General features: G+C 42.9%; 1 protein-coding gene across 5 annotated transcripts in view; it reads right to left on the bottom strand.

The window, feature by feature from the left end:
• LOC145414427 (irregular chiasm C-roughest protein-like) overlaps positions 1 to 8,167 on the bottom strand; it is a 76,200-nt gene extending 68,033 nt beyond the window's left edge. For 3 of the 5 annotated variants that reach the window (XM_080283970.1, XM_080283974.1, XM_080283971.1), the window contains exon 1: positions 7,731 to 8,166. The gene's annotated coding sequence lies outside the window, so the exon portion shown is untranslated. Of the gene's footprint in view, positions 1 to 7,730 lie in introns of all 5 variants that reach the window. The other 2 variants (XM_080283973.1, XM_080283975.1) reach the window with 1 other exon arrangement.
• Between the last annotated feature and the right edge of the window lie 1,173 nt (positions 8,168 to 9,340).

The following is a 9,340-nucleotide window of genomic DNA, read 5'->3' as shown; positions in this document are numbered from 1 at the left end:
TCCATTAACCCTTTGAGCAACACCAGACCAGGAGATGATTATTATTATTTTTTTTTTTTTACTATTCTTGTTTATGTGTCTAATTGTGTGTTTACTTGGATTATTTCGTTTGTACATATTTCTGTAATGTTTTCTTGTTTATTTTTTGTACTGTTTATATTTGTGTTTACTTGCTTTGTTTATATTTATTTGTTTGCTTATTAATCTCCTTGTTTGTTTGTTTAGTTATTATGTCTAGTTTATTTATCTGTTTATTTTTGGGTGAATTTAATGATACCAAAATGCATCTTCTCTGCGTTTTTCTTCTCTCTCTCTCTCTCTCTCTCTCTCTCTCGCGGGAAAGAAGAAAGGAGTGAAGAGGGCAGGAAGGAAAGAAGGGGGGGAGGGAGGTAGGGAGGGAGATGAAGGAGGAGAGAGAAGGAAAGTAGGGAAGGAGGAAGAATGAAAAGGAGGAAGAGATAATTAGGGAGGAGGAAGAGAAGAGAGGGAAGAGAAAGAGAAGGTAGGGGGGAGGAGAAAAAAGGACTGAGGTAAAGAAAGCTATGAAGGGACGAAGGGAAGAGAGGTAAGGAGGAAAGGAGGGGGAGGGAGGGAAGGAGGGAGAAGGGAGAGGAGGAGGGAAGGAATGGAGAGAGGAGAGATAGGCTATACCACACCCGCATATTTGAGTCTCCCCCCCCCTCTCTGTCTCTCTTTCTCTCTCTCTCTCATCATTGTCATCATCATCTTCCTCCCATCCTCCTCCTTCTCTACTTTTTCCTTCTCTCCTCTTCTCTTTTCCTCCCTTCCCTCCCTCTTCTTTCCTCCTCCTTCTCATCATCATCATCATCATCATCATCATCATCATCATCATCATCATCATCATCCTGTTTCACATTCCCTTCCTCCTCCTCAGCTTTCTTATCTTCCTTGAGAGAGAGAGAGAGAGAGAGAGAGAGAGAGAGAGAGAGAGAGAGAGAGAGAGAGAGAGAGTACGGAAAGGACAATGAGGTGGAACGAGAGGACGCGAATGTACGCCGGGGTTAAAGAGGAGGAAGAGGATGAGGGGAAGGAGAGAAGAGGGGAGGAGGAGGGGAAAGGAAGAGAGGATGAGGAGGAAGAAGAGGAGGGAAGGGGAGAGAGAGGAGGAGGAGGAAAGAGTGAGAGAGGTGATAAGGAAGAGGAAGAATGGGACATGGGAGGGGAGGGGAAATAGAGGAGGAATGGAGGGGAAAAGAAGAGTAAAGGGGAAGGGAAGGAGGAAAGGGTAAAGGGGGGGTGGGGAGACGGAAAGAGAGGAAATGATGGGAACTGATGGGTTGAGAGAGAGAGAAGAAGAAGAGGGTATAGGGTAGATATTTTAAAGGCTCCCCTCACTTCCGTTCCATCCCCCATCTTCTTCCTTTCACCTCTCCATCAGGGCTTCTCTCTCTCTCTCTCTCTCTCTCTCTCTCTCTCTCGAATCTACCATAGTTATCTCTTTATATTTGGGATTCACGTCAGTAGCTACCAGTATAGAAGCTAAATAAATAAATAAAAAAAATATATGGATTTCAAGTTCTTTCAGAATTTAAAGCCTGAACTGACACACACTCAAAAACATCACCCTCTTAAAAAAAAAAACAATGTTGCTTTGTATAATGGATAAACGTGGTATGAAGGGAATTAAAAAAAACAAAAAACTAAAATATATCCATTCTTTGGCCGTCTCACATTAGGCTACAGTATTATTTTATTTTATTTTATTTTTTAATCTATGGTCAAGTGGGGTTGGTGGAGGATTAGTGCCCCTCCCTGTAAAACAATTAACTCTGAGCCCTTGGCCACCCCGTTTGGGATACATGGCGTCTGGCAATGAACGAATGAAATGAATGATTCTGTCAGTCCTAGGTTTTTACGTAGATCCATATTAACTTTCATCGGTACTTGTATTTTTTTTTTTTTTTCGTTCCTTTTTTATATATTATTTTTCGTTCCTTTTTCGGTGTTCTTTCTAGTTCCTTTTTTTTTTTTTTTGTAATTTTTTGTGTTCATCTTTGGGAAAGCTGTGGCAGTCAATGGATTTACCACATCGCTTATATGAACCTAGTGACGTATTCTGCTGTTTCCGTATATATCACGATTTTCCTAAGCTGAGAGAAGTACTAACATGATAGGCTGTGTAAGAGTGGGGGCAGGAGGTAAGGAGGTAAGAGCGTACGAGGTGAGAGAGGAGAGCATCTGGAGTGTGTGGGTGAGAGAAGACCGTAGGGATGTGTAGTGCGGGGGTGTGTAGAAGGGGTGTGTGGGGTGTAGGGGTGTGTAGTGTAGGGATGTGTAGTCTAGGGGTGTGTAGGGGGTGTGTGTAGGGGTGGAGTGTAGTGTAGTATGGTCTATTTTACCAGGAATTCCATGACACAGCATTGCATAGTCACCCACTCTACACACACACACACACACACACACACACACACACACACACACACACACACACACACACACACACACACACAGGCCCTAATCCCACTTGTGCTTACGCAAATTCATCCAATCAAGTGTGTCTGAATTCGAGAAAGATTAATCTGTTCCGCGTTCTGAGTAATTCGCCTTTTACTGTCATCTGCATTCTGTCCCGTGCCTGTCTGTCTATTTACTCATCTATCTGTCTGTCTATCTATCTATCAGTCTATCTATCTGTCTATCTATCTACCTATTTATTTATCTACCCTTCTGTCTTCACGCAGCCATCACACCGTAAAAAAAGTACCAATTATACTCATCATCACAAATTCTTATGAAAGCCATCCATCCATCTAGCTGCGTGTCTGTCTGTCTTTCAGTCAGTCTATCTGTCTGTCTGTCTATCCATCTGTCTATCTATATCCAAACCACCCCACCCTAGCAAAAAGCACAAAACAAATATATCCAGCCTAAGAAATTAATCCATCCATCTCCATCTCTGTCTGTCTATCTGTCTACCTACCTACCTACCTATCTATCTATCTGTATCTATCTGTCTGTCTCTATCTATCTATCTGTCTATCTACATACCTGCCTGCCTGCCCACCTACCTACATACCTACCTACCTACCTGCCTACCTACCTACCTACCTACCTACCTACCTTCCTATCAGTCTGTCTGTCTGTCTATCTGTCTACATACCTACCTACCTATTCATCTATCTATCCAAGCAACCCCACCCCGGCAAAAATTCCTTAGCAAACCCATCCAGCATTACAAATTCCCAAGAAGCGCTATCTTGCTAATTATCAGGTACTTCTGAGGGGCGCTATGGAGGCGAGGCAGGAGGCGCTAATGATAAGCACAATTCCGCTACGCAACCACAAATATAGCAGATGGAGAGCCTTAATTAGCGCTTTCGTGGACGCGTCTCTCTCTCTCTCTCTCTCTCTCTCTCTCTCTCTCTCTCTCTCTCTCTCCAGTCCCTGTTAGTCATTAAAACTGTCAGGTTTCTTTGACTCACTCTGTTAAATAAAATTGTTTGGCCTAGATGAGAGAGAGAGAGAGAGAGAGAGAGAGAGAGAGAGAATGTGAGGGAGGGGGATGTGTGAAAAAGCAAGAGTGAAAGTGTGAGAAAGTATGTGTTAAGAAAGAGGTGTGAGAAACTGTTAAAAAGAGATCGGGGAGAGAGAGAGAGAGAGAGAGAGATTTATAAACAGTATACCTCCTGATCTGGACCGCACATTCATTCAAGCTTCATCCAAGAGTTGAAATTCTTGGCTGCACCTCAAAAAAATTAATAAATAAATAAAAATAAAAATAAAAACCGTACTGCATACATAAAAAACACACACACACACACACACACAGAATCCAAAATGAAGCCTGGTTCATTTGAGATAAAGTGCATTAGATTATACTGGAAAAAAAACAGTAAAAAAGGAAAGAAAATTGAGGAAATAGGTGGATGGTATTTCTCCACATAGCAGCGTTCTTAAGTCTCCTCAGCGATGTCTTTATGCTGTCTCCAAGCGGTGTGTGGCCAGGTTATTTATAGCGTGGAGACACTGGATTCTTACACACAGTTTTAAGACTTTTTCAGACATCCTTCTTCAAAGTACTTTAGATTTTTTGTGTGTGTGTTTTTCAGCAGCTCATCTTATATTACTGTCTGATACCACCATGTAAAGTTTTACGATAAATACTAATCATTCATGTATTTGTATATTTTAAAGTTTTCTTCACACTTCCCCTCTTCTCCAAATGAAATTAAATTATTAGTATTTCCCAGACGTTATTCTTTATATTACGGTGCGGTATTACCACAGATAATCGTATCGTTTATAAAGACTCTAACATACCTGCATGCGTCGACTTGGTCACCTGATAATGACGGCTTTCCACGCTGCTCGATCTCTGGCAGCCTTCCTATTCAGTCCCTTATCCCTGAGGTCACACTCTATGACCTCGTCCCAGTTTTCTTTTTTCTGTCTGCCTCTCGCATCTCTACCCCCGAAGTTTACACATCACACCTTAAGCACCCAGTTGTCATCCTTCATCCGCTCAGCATGCCCAAGCCATGTCAGTCTGCCCGTCTTCATCACAGCACCAGTACACACCAGTCCCATTCTTCCTGTTAACACTTCCATCGTAAAGCTGGCCCCCTAGGCCTCGCACTCAAGGACGCACTACACATCCACATAATTGTCAGTTCTGTAGGTTTGAACCTACGAAATATCCTCTTCCTTTACTGCCCAGGTCTCACTACCATACAGTATTACACTCCTAACACATGCCGCATACAAAGATCCCTTAGCACGGACGGAGAGCCTGTCAGAGTCAGGAGAGGCAACAGCTCCCTGAACTTCTTCCAACCACTTCTCCCTCTAGCCATAGTTCTAGCTTCATCTCCAGCACATGTCTCCCAGATAACAAAATCCTTCCACACACTCAAGAGACTCTCCATCAAATTTTACGATAATGCTAAAGAGATTATGTATGTATGTATGTATGTATGTACTTATGGCTGAGCTGTAATAGTGACGCTTATCGTTGCCGGAGTCAGAGGTCGTCTTATCTTTATTGTTCATTTATTTATTTGTAATTTGTCTGATAGTGGTAATGATGACGGTGGTTGGTGATCGATAATGGAGATAATGATTGTTGATGAAAGTGGTGGTAGATGATGATGATGATAATGATGAAAGATGATTTATGATGATGTCAGTAATGATGATGGTTGTAGTTGATGATGCTGACGAGTAATGACTGATGGTAATGATGGTTGTGGTTGATAATTATAGTATTGATAATAATAATAATAATAATAATAATGACGAGGAGGAGGGAAGAATAGAACTGATACAAAAATACAAATAAGAACCTGTAACCTGTCTTTGTACCTGGCCACAAAATTCATAATCCTCCCCACCGTTACCTTAATTACAAAATCTCACCTGAGTTAATTACCGAGGACAGGTGGGACAGGTAACAACGTCTCTGTGTATTTAATTAGTGGGTACAGAGATTATGTGGATAAAGAATGATTCAGAATTGGAATGGTGTTTGAATAGGTCTTTACTGAGTAGGGACATAACGCCTGGAGGTCCATTTATCTAGGCCACCCCTCACAGGATGCGGGGACAGGCAATGGATAGATAGATGTGGTGGTGATGGTTGGGTTAAATAGATAGGTAGGTGGATGTGGCGGTGGCGGTGGTTAGGTTAGATAGATAGATAGATGTGGTGGTGGTGTTTAGGTTAGATGGATAGATAGATAGATATGGTGGTGGTGGTGGTTAGGTTAGATAGATAGAGAGGCAGATAGATAGATAGACAGATAGACATAGAGGTGGGGTGGTGGTGGTAGATTCAACCTGCCTCATTTTGTTTAGTGTGAAATGAGGCGAGAATAATAGGAAACTGATGAGAGAGCTTATTGCTCCCTATTTTACACTTCCCACTTGTTACATCTAAGTGGCCTATTTATAAGTGCACTGCAGATTCCTTAAGTGTACTACAGATTCCTTAAGTGTACTACAGAGTCCTTAAGTGTACTACAGAGTCCTTAAGTGTAGGCTATTACAGATTCCATAAGTGTACTACAGATTCCGTAAGTGTACTACAGATTCCTTAAGTGTACTACAAATTCCATAAATGTACTACAGATTCCTTAAGTGTACTACAGATTCCATAAGTGTACTATAGATTCCTTAAGTGTAGTACAGAGTCCATAAGTGTACTATAGATTCCATAAGTGTACTACAGACTCCATAAGTGTACTGCAGAGTCCATAAGTGTACTACAGATTCCTATCCCCTCATTTATAGGTAGAAAAATAGGGCAGTTTAACAAAAGAATGATAAGGAAAGTTTGCCTTCCATAATGCATAGAGGAGGATATGAGAGAGAGGATGTAAATTGGGGGAGGGCAGCGATATGGCACGGGACAGGGCGACATGGAGGCAGGAGAGTGAGAGACTAACTAGGAGAGTGTATGTGAGTGAGGTGGATGAAGGGAGAGGGAGAGACTGAGGATGAGATGGAGGGATGGAGTAGAGAGGTATAGCTTATGAGAGAGGGGATGCAAGTTGGGGGGAGGGCAACGAAATGGCAGGGGATAAGGGGACATGGAGGCGATTTGTTTGTGGCCACCCCTTACAGGATTAAAGCATCTGGCCAAAGATAGATGGACAAATAGATAGATTAACCCCTTCACCACCTGGACGCTCTCGTCAGCTATCGCCTGGGATCAGTAAGAATAAAATAGGAACAGGCGTCATTGGAGGGAAGGGGTTGTTAGAGCAAGATGTTTATTACCTCCGCCAAGGAGGTTATGTTTTCACCCTTGTCCGTTTGGTTGTTTGTGTGTTGGTTGGTTTGTGAGCAAGGCTACACAAAAACTACTGGACGGATTTCCACGAAACTTGGTAGAAGAATGAGCCTTGACCCAGAATACACTCCATTAAATTTTGGTGCTGATCCGTATAAAGGTGCGGATCCAGGATTTTTTTTTTTTTTTTTCATTTTAACATTGCGAGAAAAGGCGTTTTCGACATTTTCGTAAATTATTCAGTGAATAGGCCTATTGCATGGATCTTGAAAAAAATCAGGCATATTTAGGATGGTATCTGCGAATGTGTACAGTTTGGCGCGGATCCATATACAATTCCGGATCTAGCGGATTTAAATATGCTTAGGGATAGTCTTTTTCCATATTGGATTAGACTGGATTGAAGTAAGAGGAACTGCATGTTGGGCCTTGGCGGAGGTATGCACTCTACTGATTGCCATTCTAGTTTTCTTTATTTTTTCGTCAGTTGTGGGAAATACGGCAAAAAAAAAAAAAAAAAAAAAAAAAAAAAAATCATGAACGAATTTTTCTGCGTGTGTTCCCTTACGTTAGGTCAGAGTGGAAGTGTGTATTTTTCTTTATATATATTTTTATTTTCGTCTCTAGTGCCGGGCAATAGGGCAGGAAAAACAGGAAAATTATGGACGAAGATTTTTGCCATAGATTCTGAACTGAAAATTATGTGTTCTTGTGATAGGTCAGAGTGGAAGTGTTTATTTTTCTTTATATTTTTCTTTATTTTTCCATTCTCTAGATTTCGGCAGCAGGACAGGAAAAACTGGAAAATTATGGACTACAAATTTTGCCGTAAGTTCTGCACTGTCAATTATGTTCTCTTGCGTCACGACAAAGTAAAGGTTATTTTCCTTAATATACATTTATTCGTCAAGTTTTGGGCAATAGGGCTAGGAAAAAAAAACCTGTTGGACGATATTTTTACCATAAGGTTTGCACTCACCCGATATTGCGTCAGAGAAAACGCGTTGTTGAAGGAACCGTGCCAAACTCGCTTCCTGGAGGCCTGGGACTTAGATCATCGCAAGGTTTTCACGAATCACAGCTTCGAATCAGTGTCGTTCATGCAAAGTTTCCCTCACGAAATTTTTTGAGACACTTTGCCCGGTAAGAAAGAAATGGAACACAGGTTTGGTTTACACACTTAGGGTTGTAAATGTGTGGTATATTGTGTTCTGGTTTATTTACACTGGTTTAAATCACGTAAAAATAAGCCAGGGAGTTAGAGGACACTTGTGGTATAATCCTAAGGAGCGGCGACGTACCTCCCCGCACGGAGTCTCGATCCACACTGACCTCAAGCGCGTGGCTCTGGCGGACCCCCAGTCGAGGCGCAGCAGATGCCTTGCGCCATTATTGTTTCTCGCTAAACTAGATCCAACCCTGGCTTAGATTTGGGGTTTCTAGTGATGGAAGGAAAGAATATTACTTAAATTTTGTCCCTGGGAGTTAATTTTGGGGTTTGACAGAGGTTTGAGGGGTTTACGTGAGGGAAAAATGCGAGGGGGCGGAGTCTGATAGGTCTCCCTCAGCTGGTGTGCACATGGTCGCGAGGGGAGCCATCTTTCCCCTCGTGTTCTCTCGCTGTTCCCCTCCCCAAAGCCTTGCAGCCATGACTCCCACGCCCTTCAGGAGGATCAGGCTGCCCTCCCCACACCTCCACAGGACCCAGGAACTCGGTGGAGGTGGAGTGTGGTCAGTGGATTGCTAAACATGGTGGAAGTGGAAGACTGTCGCCGGGGAAGGAAACTTGGCACTGAGGCACTGCAGGTTATTCTTAGACTGTCTGGCCGCCCTTCCCCCATCCGGCGCACCCCTCTCTTTTATTTTCCCCTTTCTCTTTCCCCCCTTTCTTTACGTGAAACTTGGGGTCGTTTTTACGCCTACGTAATGAGGGAATCTTGCTAAACGCCTCCTGTGGGAATTTTATAGTAGTCTGATCCACCTGTCGACTTGCAGATGAGGTGATTACAGGTGTGTTCTTGGCTGGGTGTTGAGTTCACGTGTCTCCCCCCTCTTTCCCCCCCCCCCCCCACCGCGGCTGCAGGTCCTGGCTCGAACTGGGTGGGGGCAGGACAGGCGCATACAGGGGCGTAGCCAGCAGGGGTGGGGGGCACGTAACCTTCCTTTACGGTTATAAAAACATTTCTTTAATATCCCTCCCTGTTACCTGAAAGGAAGATGGTGGACTACAGGAAAAGGGCAGCTTGAGCCTGCAGTCCACCGGGATCACGTGCGAATGAGCCTAGGCAACAGCAAGAGTAGGATTACCAAAAACAACAACAACAACAACAACTACTACTACTACTACTACTACTACTACGACTACTACTACTACTACTACTACGACTACTACTACTACTACTACTGCGACTACTACTACGACTACTACTACTGTTACTATTACTACTACTACTTATTACAACGAGTACTACTACTACTACGACAACTACTACTACTACTACTACTGCTACTACTACTTATTACAACGACTACTACTACGACTACTACTACAACTACTACTACTACTACTACTACTACTACGACCACTAC

This window comes from Coenobita brevimanus, chromosome 99, assembly GCF_032717465.1.
Source record: "Coenobita brevimanus isolate Jiangsu-jjx chromosome 99, ASM3271746v2, whole genome shotgun sequence".
NCBI lineage: Eukaryota > Metazoa > Arthropoda > Malacostraca > Decapoda > Coenobitidae > Coenobita > Coenobita brevimanus.
This window is presented reverse-complemented; position numbering and strand designations above follow the sequence as displayed.